The sequence below is a fragment of the Mustela putorius genome, unplaced genomic scaffold (genome assembly GCF_011764305.1).
Source record: "Mustela putorius furo isolate JIRA1106 unplaced genomic scaffold, ASM1176430v1.1 tig00003845_pilon_pilon_pilon, whole genome shotgun sequence".
Lineage (NCBI taxonomy): Eukaryota > Metazoa > Chordata > Mammalia > Carnivora > Mustelidae > Mustela > Mustela putorius.
Window position 1 is genome coordinate 25,599,951 of NW_025421998.1, and position 13,996 is coordinate 25,613,946.

General features: G+C 32.8%; 1 pseudogene; it reads right to left on the reverse strand.

Annotated features, from left to right (window-relative positions):
• Positions 1 to 225: 225 nt before the first annotated feature.
• The window catches only part of LOC101689252, a 28,776-nt pseudogene continuing 15,005 nt past the window's right edge, over positions 226 to 13,996 (reverse strand).

Below are 13,996 nucleotides of genomic sequence, written 5' to 3' on the forward strand. Positions count from 1 at the left end.
AAATTAAATTTTACATATTTGGTACTCCATTTATATAATGGGAATAAGAGCATACCTGTATTTTTATTTATTTATTTTTTTTTCGTATTAATACAGTATTTATTTGTCTTCCCTCTGTCAAACCCTGAGCCAACCACTTTCCCCAGGCTGCCTGGGGAGGTATAGGGAATATACAGGGCAGACGAAACATGGGAGAAAGACTTATGGGAGGTGGAGACGGCTCTTTCACATGGCGAAGAGGATGAGAAAGGCCACCATCAGGCGAAAGGGCCCCATGGCCTCCAAGAGGGCAAAGCCCGAATGGCGTAGAAGAAGAGCTGTTGCTTCAGAGAGGGATTCCTGGCATAACCAATGATGAGGCTCCCAAACACAGTCCCAGTTCCAGCCCCAGAGCCAGCCACCCCTACCACGGTAGCCCCAGCCCCAATGAACTTGGCTGCTGTATCGATGCCCCTTGAAATGGTGCCGGTTTGGAAGCTGCGGCTAGGAATAAGTGAGGTCAGGGGACGTGGGGCTGCCAAGATGCTGAGGCCCTTATAAGGTGCCTCATCTCTAAGTGTCTCGGGTGGTTTTAGCACCACTGCAGACAGTGATCGGCTCAACAGCTGAGAGGTGCTCCTGACCAAGAACGGGGTGGAGATGAACTTTGCACGGGCATACCTTTGGGGATGAGGGGCTGTGGCAGGAGAGCTGTTCCCAGTGCCGAGAAGACGGGGGGGGGGGGGGGGAGTGTTGAGGGAGCCATACCTGTATTTTTAAATCTCTGTATAATTTTAAAATACCAGAAAAGGCATGCTTGCAATTAATGTCAATAATTTTTGAAAAAAGATTTGTAACTTTTATAAATATATATAACTTATATATATGAAGTATATATATATATTTACAAAATTTTTTAATATATTTATATTACAATTTTATTTTTTTTAATTTTTTATTTTTTAAAGATTTTATTTATTTATTTGACAGAGAGAGATCACAAGCAGGCAGAGAGGCAGGCAGAGAGAGAGGAGGAAGCAGGCTCCCTGCTGAGCAGAGAACCCGATGCGGGGCTCGATCCCAGGACCCTGAGATCATGACCTGAGCCAAAGGCAGCGGCTTAACCCACTGAGCCACCCAGGCGCCCCTATATTACAATTTTAAAATGTGAAACGTATTTCCCTGAAAGCAAGGAGCTAAACAATGGTCATCATTTAGGGTCCTTTCTAGTTTTAAATTTTATAATTTTTGAAGCAAATTAAAGCAGGTTTAGTTGTTACAGGGAAGAAAAATGAGAAACATTATTCAACAATATAGTAAGGATGGGATGAAGGGATTCTTTTTTCCAGGAAAGGTATGTTGGTTATCCATCAACTTTGCTCTCTTGTTCTCTATGCCAAAATCTGAAGGCCAAATTTCTGTAATAACTTACGTGTAAATATCCTAAGTGCATGGAAGTGGCTTGTCTATCATTAACATCTTGAAGAATCACTGTGAGTGTTCCAGTTGTAAATGCCTTATTCATCATCATAAGGTATAAAATATAGTACCCAAGAATGTGGGGTGGCTGTATCTTCATAATTCAAAAGATAGGCATTTGTGACCACTCCTGTCTCTAAAAGACAGATGCAATCTTGTTCAACATTCACAAGATGAATATGTTAAGATTAAAAATAATGATATGGATAAAATATTTCTGGGGGTAAAGGACAAAACACAGTTGCTGACATGATGAATCTCATAAGCCAGTCACCATTGAGGATCTCTGGAGAATGGTTAATGACAGGGAAAAGAGAAGCCTCCTCAACTGCGTAGATCAGAAAATATTTCATAGAAAGATGGGTCATGGTGAGTGGAGGTGTGGAATCCACAGAGAAGTTTGGGCTGAGTGTTGAAAAATGAGCACAGGACATATAGACAGAGAAGGCTGAGGTGGAAAGAAGGTTAGGAAATTAGGGCAAAGGGTCGCCAAAGAACGGAAGAAATTGTATGGATACTCCAAATAGGTGATTAGAAGTGGTGGGAGAGTAATAATAATGCAAGAACAGAACATTTTGAGAAAAGTAAAACACATTGCTCAAGACTGGGTAAAAGATGTTGAATTCCAATAGCAAAGGAAAGAAAGGATTTTAACTCATAATTAGCAGGTAGAATTGATAACCATATTGTGACTGATTGGACATTATGTATCTGGGAGATAACAGAAGTAGAGTGAGTGCAATTAAAGAAATTCTTAATATCTTTAATATCTTAATTTAATATTTAATCTTTTTTCTTTTTTTTAAGATTTTATTTATTTATTTGACACAGAGAGACACAGAGAGAGAGTGAACACAAGCAGGGGGAGTGGGAGAGGGAGAAGCAGGCTTCCTGCTGAGCAGGGAGCCCGATGTGCGCCTGGATCCCAGGACCCTGGGATCATGACCTGAGCTGAAGACAGATGCTTAACTGACTGAGGCATGCAGGCACCCTAATCTTTAATCTTAATATATTTTTTTCTATCAGTTTTTCAAATTGTGTTATTTTAAAGATAAAACTTACTGCAATATCTTAGTTCATAGCTTATTATCAAGGGGCATATATTTTCTGGAATAAAACATTTTTTATTTAAAAAAATAACATATACCAAATCCAAAAAAATAATGCAATAAACTTGCATGTACATATCACTTCAATAATGACAATACATGCCACAGTTTTTTCATCTGTGGCATTTCCAGCTTTATTCTCTACCTGGATTATTTTGAAGATCCCAAACGTGTCATAACATTTGTAAATATTTTCTTATCTACTCTTAAAGGTGAAGGACTCTTCCTTTAAAATAAAACTGTGGTATAGTTAGCATACCTAAAAGCATGACATTAATTTTTTAGCATCATCGTATTTCCAGTAATGATCAAATTTATTGGATTGCCTTTGAGGTTTTGTTGCTTTTGAAATTATCATCTAAGTAAAGTCTATACTTTATAATTGGTTGATGTATTTCCTAACTCTATAAGGTTCTCCCAACATTTTAAAACTTTTGTTACATAATTCCGTTTTCTTTCCTTGATAAATTAAAGGACATACCCTTTTCTCTACCTTCTCCCCCTTGATATATCTTGGTGATTATGGCATAATATACCAAGATAAATTTCTCACTTTTTTTTTCTAGGTATGGATTATTCTATTGTCTAGATGTATACAAACAAGTTTATATACAAACACAGTTTATACAAACAGTATCCTATGTGTATTTTCAATCTTGCTATTGAATAATGCAGCAATGAATAACATTTGTATAGGTCTTTTATATTTTTTCAGAGTTATTTTGGGATATTTTGTAGAGGTGAGATTATGGAGTTAAATGGAAATGTACATGCAATTTTCTTCGATTCAGCCAAATTTCCTTAGCAAGGGTTAGCTAACAAGGGTTGAGTAGTTTTCATTTTCACCAGAGTGTATGGGTCTAGTTTCCTACAGCCTAACAGAAAATCAAACATGAAGTTTTTGCTAATCTGATAGGTTAAAAGCAATAATGTGCTATTATTTTAATGTTTTATTTTATCATGAGCAAAATTGAGCATCTTTTCATATGGTTTAGTCATTTGCAACTCCTCTAAACTGTTGATTCTTTAGTCCATTGTCATATTTGATTGTTACTTTTATTTCTTCTAATATGCCAATATTTTTCCAGTATCTTATTTGTATTTTTGCTTTGCTTATGGTGATTTTTTTTGGCCATAAAAATGTTGTTGTGATGATGACATGATGATTCATCAATTTGTTCTCATGTAATTTTTGGATTTTGACATAGTTAGAAAAGATTACTCCAGGGTTATAAATTTATTCATACTTTTTCTGTTACATATATGGTTGCATTTAAAAAAAAATAATCTATTTGATTTTTTTCTGGTATATGGTATAAAAAATTACATTTTTCCCAATACTATCCAGTTATTATAGCATTTATGAAAATTCCATTCTTTTCTGCAGTTTTACTGAAAGCTGTATTTTCATGATAATTTGGAACTCTTATCAAGATTTTATATTCTGTTACATATGTCTTTCCACTTAGTCATTTATTAGTATTACAGTTTGCAATTTAGAGGAATTATGTTTTAATATCTACTAAGATCAGCTTCCCCCCATTGCTCTTCCAGTCCTTCTTTTTTTTCCCCCCCTTACTCTACAAGCTTTTGTTCTTCCAGCACCAGGTAGGGTGAGGTTGGAGTAGGGGGATGTATGCAAAGAGAAAAAAAAAATAATAACAAAAATCAACAAAAATAAAAAAATATATTTCACTAGTGAGTTGCTTATTAAATAATTTTATTGTATCTATATTTATAAAACATGAGCCCTCTGTGTGTCACACACACTCTGTCCTTTATAATCACTACTTATTTTTAGTTCTATAAGTAACTATATATCCAATTCTCACCATTTCTCATGCTGATATCTCTCCAGCTATTTTGGTTGTCTGGAGTACATTCTCTAGTGAATTCCTCAGAAAGAACTTACAGGAACAATATTTCCTTAACGCTTTCATATTCCTAAAATTGTATCTGCTTTCTTAATCTATGAGGTCATTTTCTTAGGTATAAATTTCCTAAGTCACATTTTGTGTCCTCAAGTTTCCTAAATATGCTATTCCATGAACTTACAAAAAATACTGTAGAAAAATCTGTTTATAATATAATTATCACTCTTATAAGTGACTCAGTCTTCCTTCTTAGGGGCCCAAGTATTTTCTTCCCTTTTTTGTTAATATCTATTATTTTATTACAGTATGTCTTAGATTCAGCAATTCTGTATTGGTTTTCCAGAAAACCCATTTTTTCCTTTTTTAATATGTAGCATCAAATCTTCTTTTTTAAGAGCATGTTATTGAATGACACTTTTTAGTATTTGTTCCATCCTCTTACTTTTTGTGTGCTTCCTCAGGAAGTTTTAGAGTATGATTTCAGATGTTTTCTCTTCTCTGTGTGTCTTCTGTATCTATCTTTTTTTCCTTTCTATTTTTTAAGTCTTTATAATTGCTAAATGTTTTAAATAATCTCAAACAGGTGGAGTTGTTTTTTCCTCCTCAACCATTTAAGAGTAAGTTGGTGGGGCGCCTGGGTGACTCAGTCATTAAGTGTCTGCCTTCGGCTCGGGTCATGATTTGGGGTCCTGACTCAGTCCCCACATTGGGCTCCCTGCTTAGCAGGAGGCCTGCTTCTCCCTCTCCCATTCCCCCTGCTTATATTCCCCCTCTCTCTGTCTCTGTCTCTGTGTCAAATAAATAAATAAAATTTTTTAAAAATAAATAAATTGGTTATGTGATATTCATCATCTCTAAATATTTTAATGTACAGTTCTTAAAGAGCATTCTCCAACATTATCACAACAAAAACAAAATCCTGAAGTCTAATATTGAGACCTTCCATCTTTTGAGTTTGACCAGTTGTCTCAATAATATTTTTATAGCAAAAAAAATCCAATTCAGAATCACATTATCGTGCCTCTTTAGCCTCCTTCAATCTGGGAAATTCTTTAATCTGGCTTTAAGTTTTAAGAGCATTTTGAAGATTTAAGGCTGGCAATTTTGAAGAATTTTCTTCAAAAAGGATTTGTCTGATATCAGCTCATAGTAAGAGTTGGGTTATGTAGTTTTGGATTAAATATCACACAAGTTAATCTGTGTTCTTATTGTATGCTATCAGTTTGTCTCATTACTGTTGAAGTCCACTTTAATTACTTGACTAGAATGGTGTCTACCACTCCAAAATTCTATTTTATTCTTTGCATTTAATATATATTTTGTGGTAAGGTATTTGTGAAAATATATAAGCATTAGTTTACTATCAAACTGTCAATTTATGTATTTATATCTTTATGGAATCATGGTATCCTATTTTATATAATGCATTATAATCTGCAACTATTATTTATTTTGATGTTCATATTGGCTAGGGGGAGCTGTTCAAGCTGATTTCTGTGACTTTTTAACATATTCTCACATTGTTGTTGTTTTTTTTTTAAAGATTTATTTATTTATTTTTAGAGAGAGAGAGAAAGCATGCACAAGTGGGAGGGGCAGTGGGAGAAAGGGGGAAGAAGAATCTCAAGCAGACACCACGTTAGTGCAGACCCCCATCGGGGCTAGATCCCAGTGACCCTGAGATTGCAACATGAGTGGAAACCAAGAGTCAGACGCTTCACCGATTATGCCACCCAGTGCCCCCTCATCATTCTTGGAGCGCATTCTTGCTTTCTGTCACATTACAAATTCATCTTGTATTCTAATCCCAGTCATCTAAAAAAAAAGCCTTTTTTCTGGAGAGTTCTTATAGGATAAAATGGCATTTAAAAGTCAGTATCTGTCTACTAGCTGTGTTCATTTCTATTGTGATATCATCCTCATAGCTTTTTTACTCTTTCAGGATACATAACTACAGAAGCATGTGTGTGTGTGTGTGTGTGTATGCATGCACACATAAAATAGCATCAATATTTATTTATGTAACTACACACATATACACACACATATCTTCCTGCATATATACATAAAATGAAAAACTTTGATTTAAAGCCTTTGATTTAAATTCATCCTCATATTGTTCATTGTATTTTCTCATTTTCTACATTTGTATCCCATGTTGACAGGAGAAACCAGCCTCCACTTATATTTAGCATAATTATTTTATCAATCTTCCAATCTGTAATTACTGTCCCATTTCTGCTGTCATTCTCTTGTCCTCACTACATGTTTTGACAGCCTTCTCCTTTTGCTTAAGTGCTGACTTACCATAGATTCTGTCTTCCATAGATTACCTTCCTCTTCAATCTCAGAGTCTACTTCCTACATGGGATTCTTTCTGCTGATATAACAGACAGTAAGCATTTAATCCTTTTCTTTTCATGTATGAAAATGTACATAACTTTTTAAGAAGATCAACATTCCTTTCTCTTCTCCCTTTGCATTATGCCTTGGTTGTTAGGGGAAAGGGCTCCTAAATTGTAGTCATATAGAATGTACTTAGAGTTACAAGTATCAAAATCAAGCAGACTGATTTCAGTGTAAATTCTACCATGCCAATTGGGTGTATGAGCTTGGATAAATTAAGATTCCTGTCCAGGCATCATACATAAGATAAGGATTATGAAAGTAAAGACCCAAAGAAATTATTATGTATGCCAAGTGCTTGTGAGAATGTACAATGAGGAATAAATATTCAGTTTATATGACTACTATCATGGGTTCCATAGGAAAATCCACTTCTTAGAAAAAAATCATACAATAAAATCCCAGGGAATCCTGCTGTGGGTCTGAATTGTTTGGAAGTCCCCTAGCGCAGACACATTGTACAGAGTGTATCCATACCTCTGAAAGAATGATCACATTTTACCTCATATAAAACATGTTAAATATACTACTGAATATTTAAAAAATTCCTTTATCCTAATGGAAGATAATCAGGCTTATTTTTAACTAGTGAAAATGTACTTTACATTATACTTTATTAAATGATTAACAACAAAAAATATTCTACCTTCATTTATTAAAAATTCTTTTTGTGTACCTATACACTCAAAATACCCCAAGTCCCCTATGTCTCTATCAGTTGCTGTCAACTTGACTAGCTTTGTTCCAACAGGCAGATTTTCATAAATATTTATAGATGCATCTGGTATGTATCTGGGGGACAAAAGGGATTATTTTTTTATCACTTAGTGTAAACAAATGTCTCTTTTCATCTATGTCACACAATAAATATTTTAAATTTTATGTGATACATATCCTGTAACAGTTTTAAGCCCCTGGCCTTAAAAAATTTCTTTGCAAATCACTATATAAATACATATACACATGCACACAGATAGATTTTATATATATATATGTATATATATATATGAATGTTTGTGTACTATAAAGCAAAGCTAAAAGTTTCCTCCTACCTATACCCTTTCCGTAGACTTTCTACTAACTGGTAAATTATACTTTATTCCAGAATACAAAATACTCTGTATACATCTGCAATCACTTTTTCATTTTATATATGTTTGGAAATATTGCCATATTAGCAAGTACTTACTGTCCAAATCCTCTTTAATAGCTCCATTAATTTTGTTATATGAATATCAATATACATTTTCTACAATATTTACTTATTAAAGATAAATAGCAAGAAGAAAGCTTTGAATTTTTATTCAATTTTTATTCCGCCAAATAAAGTTGACTTTCTTCTATGATATCAAGAACAAAATATAAATGAGGTAACTTGCACTGTATGTAAAAAGAGAAATCACATAGAGTTCATAGATGTTTGCCTTCTAAGTCACTCTGAATATCTGTAAGAAAATTGGCAGTTGTAATAATAGCAAAATACGGATATTTACTCCATTATAAAAACAGTTTCAGAGATTAAATCTTAACATTTAAATACTTAAATTAACCATTGCTTACCTAAAAATTATGTGGAGTTAATCTTACTTTTGGAAAATTTTGAGAAATCATGGAGACTTTAGAAATTGCAAAAAAAAAAAAGTTGTAAAATTTTATTTTAAAAGTTAATATTCCAATGACCAAATAATTAAGAAATGTAAGTTTAATAAATCTGAAAAAGTCATAGAATGATTTTTGTTTTATTAAATGTAATTCTTTAATTAATAAGTAGGTTATGTGTATGAGCAAAAAAAGCACTTTAAAGTTCTTTTAATTCTATGAGATTATATCTTATTGATCTTTCTATGTGATGTGATGTTTTAGAAATCAAGGTAAGAGTGATAACATGGTAGTAGGCATACAACAGAGATTGAATAAAATAGTTCAGACCAATGAATTCATTGTTTCTCACTGTTTTAAGTCACCAAACACAGAGACCCTTGAAATTGGTAGAGAGAATCCATGTTTTGATACAAGAATATTTCCTGAACACTGACCATAGAATGCATGGGGCAATAAACTAAAGACAAGAACTAAAATAGAAATAACCTTACCAGGGAGGAAATCCAATTCTAATGAGAACACCGATATGTAAACCGAAGAAGGGTTGAAAGTTGATCAAATGAAAATTTGCTCTGAGATCAATTTGGTGGCCAGAGTAAAATAATTTGCCATGATCCTTCCAGAATATCATGGAAATATGGGAGAGATGAAGAAAGAAAGATTGAGAGAGAGAGAGAACCCATAATAGTTAAGACTATCCTAATATTTGGGCCAGAATAGCTAAGCCATGAAATTAGCAGATAAACTTTCCTGAGACCAGTGATGCCTTAGGGATGCCTGGTAGAGTCAAAAGATAAAAACACCTTTGGAGAAACATTTGCTCAACACTGTCCAAATATGTAAACATGTGAAGCTCTTTTAAAGATGAGCTCATGTATGGGAAAAACAAACAAACAAGCTAGCAAACAAAGCATGAGTGAACCTACCACCTTGAGCTTTAGTCAGCAAAGGGCAGGAGGAACAATCAAGATTAAAATTCCAGAATTAAATTGAAATATTAGCAAATTGAGTATAGCATCTATATTGAAAACTACCTTATATGGGGTACATTATATGACAGAAACACAAAGATAGTGTAATAATAGAAAATATATTGAAGTAACTTAGAACTTTAATAGATTTTTAAAAACTAATTCTCTAAGCAGGTGAAAAAATGTTACAATAGAAAGAAGCAGCTGTAATTTTCATAGATATTTTATGAATGTTAACACATAGAAATTGAAAGATTATCTAGAAATTATTAGAATCAATATGAGGCATTAGTAAAATTGTTGTTTTCAAGATCAAGACATAAAAATCAATTGTTTCCTCTATAACACTGAAGAATAATTAGGAATGGATAGTTAGCAACAAAATCCAAGTATTCTAGAAATGTCATATATGCAATGTGTAAAAATACAAAATTTTATGGACAAAAGCACAAAATATTATTGAAGTACTTAATGAAGTTCTGAATAAATGAAGAAATCCTCCAGATTTATGGATGATAAAGATACTAATTCTCTTCAAAATTTAAACACTCAATGCAATTAAAATCAAAATGTCAATTGGGCTTTTGTTTCATACAGGTAACCCTGAACATTATATAAAAGTAAAGAAACAGGGGCACCTAGGTGGCTCAGTGGGTTAAAGCCTCTGCCTTCAGCTCAGGTCGTGGTCTCAGGATCCTGGAATAGAGTCCTGCATCCGGAATCTCTGCTCAGCAGGGAGCCTGCTTCTCCCTCTCTCTCAGCTTACCTCTCTGCCTACTTGTGATCTCTCTTTGTCAAATAAATAAATAAAATCTTAAAAAAAAAAAAGTAAAGAAACAAAAAGAACCAAAGCACGTCATTTGGGAGTTAGTGAAAAACAGCAAAGTTAATAATATGAGAGATGAGCCTACAATACCAGAGTAAATGCATTATGATAAGCCGTTAGCCAATTGTCATGGAGAAACTGTTGTTGCTTTCTATTTTTTCTCTAATTCTTACACAGTGAAAAAAGTCCAGGTCAAAATGTTTGCAGTTTATAAAGGCTTGTTCTAAGTAAGCTGATATTTTTTAAAAAGTGTGCTGTAAATGACTACTGGAAATATTGAGAAATTATTAAAGAAATTGGAAAACATGTGAAATTCAAGTGGTCCCATTTCCTAGAATTATTTGGTAGGAAAAGTGATTTATTTTGTTTTTTTTTCTATCCCCTCATACTTCTTCTTTCTAAATGTTTGCAAATTGGAAATTTGACCAGAACATTGAGGGGAAAAAGACTTAGGCTAGGTTTCTATAGGTAAAGCCAAGGATGGAAGCAATTCTCCAGATAATTCATGACCGTAAAAAGTGTAATTTTATTTAATTACTGAGAACATTGTATCAACTCTGTGCTTTTGAATGTGGAGATAATCCTTTCTTCAACTTTTATACATACCTGAAGAAACAAATACAGAAAGTAAAATAATATTTAAATAAAGTCTAATGGGAAAAGTAAAAGAAATTAGATAGACTTCTAAATTTATTTTTGCTTTATCTATGTGAATATGAAAATGCAATTATATGAATTTGATATTTTTTAAATTTCAATTTATATAAGTTTTTAAAATTCTTCTTGAAAATACTGAAAATTATTCTTATTGAAGTGTATTGAAATACCTTTATTATTTTAGTGTTGAGGTTTATATTAATTCTTATGTTAGAATTTGTTTCATAGTCCAAAAAAAGTTATTTTTTTTTTTTTAGAAATAATATCATTATGCAAACCCAAAGCAAAGTAGGCAGTGGTATTAACTGAAATTTAATATTGAAAACTTAAGAACACACACACACACACAAATGGTTAACATACCAGAGAAGCATGGATTCTGAACTGAGTTTTGATGTAAAAGTTGCCAAGATCTAACTAAACCCAAATTAATTTTTTAAAGACAGTGTCTATAAAATCTAAACTTTCTTTCCATTCCAGACTTCAAAGGCAATCTGAAAATTCTTTCATATTTTTAGCTTCACCTTTTCCCAAATATTTTTATACTTAAGTATTAAAGCATTTTTTTGATAAATAGAGATCATTGGTTTTATAATTAGTTTATTATCTAGTTTTGCATTTATAAATTTTTCTAATATCTAAGTAAGTCATTCCATCTTGTGCTCAAAAAATGTATCTCAAGGAGTCACATGTACTGAATTATTTTGAAGAAGCCATTTGATCTCATCTTTGTAACAATTTTTGGTATGGCACAATAAAATACTCCTTTAGACAAAGATTATTTATTTATTTATTTTTTATGGACAAGTATCATGTTCCTCTCTACTGTTACCACCCATACTTATAGTTGGGCTCAGTTTCAAGACAAATACTATTTTGAAAAGGATTCAATAAAGACAGTATATTTTTAAAGATTTACATCCAGTTTCTGGCCCAAAGAAAAACAGTAAAACCTGGGAGATGTGGTATTCAGTGCCATTTCCAGAAGACATCACAGTCATTTTTATGGGTGCATTAACTGATTTCTACTTGTCTATAAGTGAACAACCAAAGTTGGCATATGTTTGACTAAAACCCATTAAAATTTCTCACACAAAAAATTCCCCTTTTCTTCATTTCTCCTCTTACTATTATAGTTTTGGATTTGTTAAGAAAAATAACATTTTCCAAGATTTTTGTTGTTCTTTCCTAATGACTTCTGCAATAAAATTCAGAAATTATAAGTTTTATGTATGGAAAATATACATATAAATATGTATTTCAATTAATATTTGTATAGACACACATCTTCCACATGCATACATATATCCTGGCCTAAACCCAGACATATACCCACATACCCTAAACACACACATCCACACTCCCTCACCCTATCTCCTTGCACACATTCACGGTCACATACATGGAGTTTCTGAATCTGGGAAACCAGAACTTACATTTTTTCTCGGTCTAAAATTCACATGAGCAAAAATCTGAAACTGGAGGGCTGATCAATGCCTCATTATAATCAGGTCACCAGAAAAATTATATACAGACTAAATTCTCCAGCAAGCTATGCCCTAAACTTCTGTTTCAACCATATTCTCCTCTCTAAACTATGTTTGTGAGCCAATTGGTAAAGTATGAATAAATGGAAAAAACTTAGTTTGCTCTAATAATTAAAGGGAGAATTATTGTATATATTCCTATTTATTAATGATTTATAATAATATATTATCTAATCAAGAAACCAAAATTTGTCTTATAAATTAGAATAGAGATCATAAGGCTACCAAAAAGCTCTCAGAAAATCTAGGCTGATGGATTATCTTGTATTTCTTCTTCTTTACCACCTCTTAATCTGTAATTATCTTGTCATTTATTATTTATTAATTCACTGTATTTTATTATGTTAAAACCAGAAATAATATGAAGATATACCCTTTATTCAAATTATACATATAATAAAGAAAATATGCTTGATCTAGGATGAATAAAAGTCAGGGAATCATGAAAGGTTATTTTCCCAGCTACGTAAATGTCATCAGATAAATGGAAATAAATGTAAGCTATAGTTTTTCAAAGTGCTTTCGGTCTACTGCTTTCATTTTCTAGTCATACCATTTTTAGTTTATGTTACGATTTCAAAGGTTTAAATTCCTTCTTCCACTTCAATGACTACCATAATATATAATGAACACTTCAGCTCATAGCCTCATTAAATGATTTTTTACTCATTGAAAATTTGAGTCCTTTTTTTAGCCAAATTTGGAAATATAAATAGATGATCATGAAACACGTCACGTTTTTGTTCTGGATCTGAGTCTTTTGCAACAATCATATATATTAAAGTAGATACAGCAACATTATCAGGAGCAGAAACTGAAACACCTACACAGTTATATAAACCATGAACAATAATTTAAATTCAAACATTCTTGAGGCACCTGGGTGGCTCAGTAGGTTAAGCGTCTGCCTTCAGGTCAAGTCATGATCCCAGGGTCCTGGAATCAAGCCCTGCATGGGCCTCCCTGCTCAGCTGGGAGCTTCCTCCTCTCCCTCTACCCCTTCCCTGCTCACACTCTATCTCCCTCATAATAAATACATTCTTAAAAAAATCAAATAAAAATCGAACATTCTTTCACCACCTCTTGCTTCTTATTGGTGCCATAACTATTATGCTGTATTTCTCCTGATAGCAGTTGTCTTATGATATTTATTTCACAAATAGAAAAAAAGACTCCAAATAATTAGTCCCAGTGACATTCATTTTAAGAGAGCCACCATTACAATATCAGTTTCATATTTTTACAATTAAATTTTGGGTTGGTGTGTAGAATGGGATATAATTGCTCAAAATTTTGTGCAGGATCGAGTCCCACATCAGGCTCCCAGCTCCATGGGAAGTCTGCTTCTCCCTCTGACCTTCTCCTCACTCATGTTCTCTCTCACTGTCTCTCTTTCAAATAAATAAATAAATCTAAAAAAAAAGTAAAAAAAAATAAAATGAGTCTTTTGTAAGCAGCATATTGATGGGTTTTGTTTTGTTTTGTTTTTATCCATTCTCATACTTTATGTCTTTTCATTGGTCATTAAGATATGATTTAAACTTTG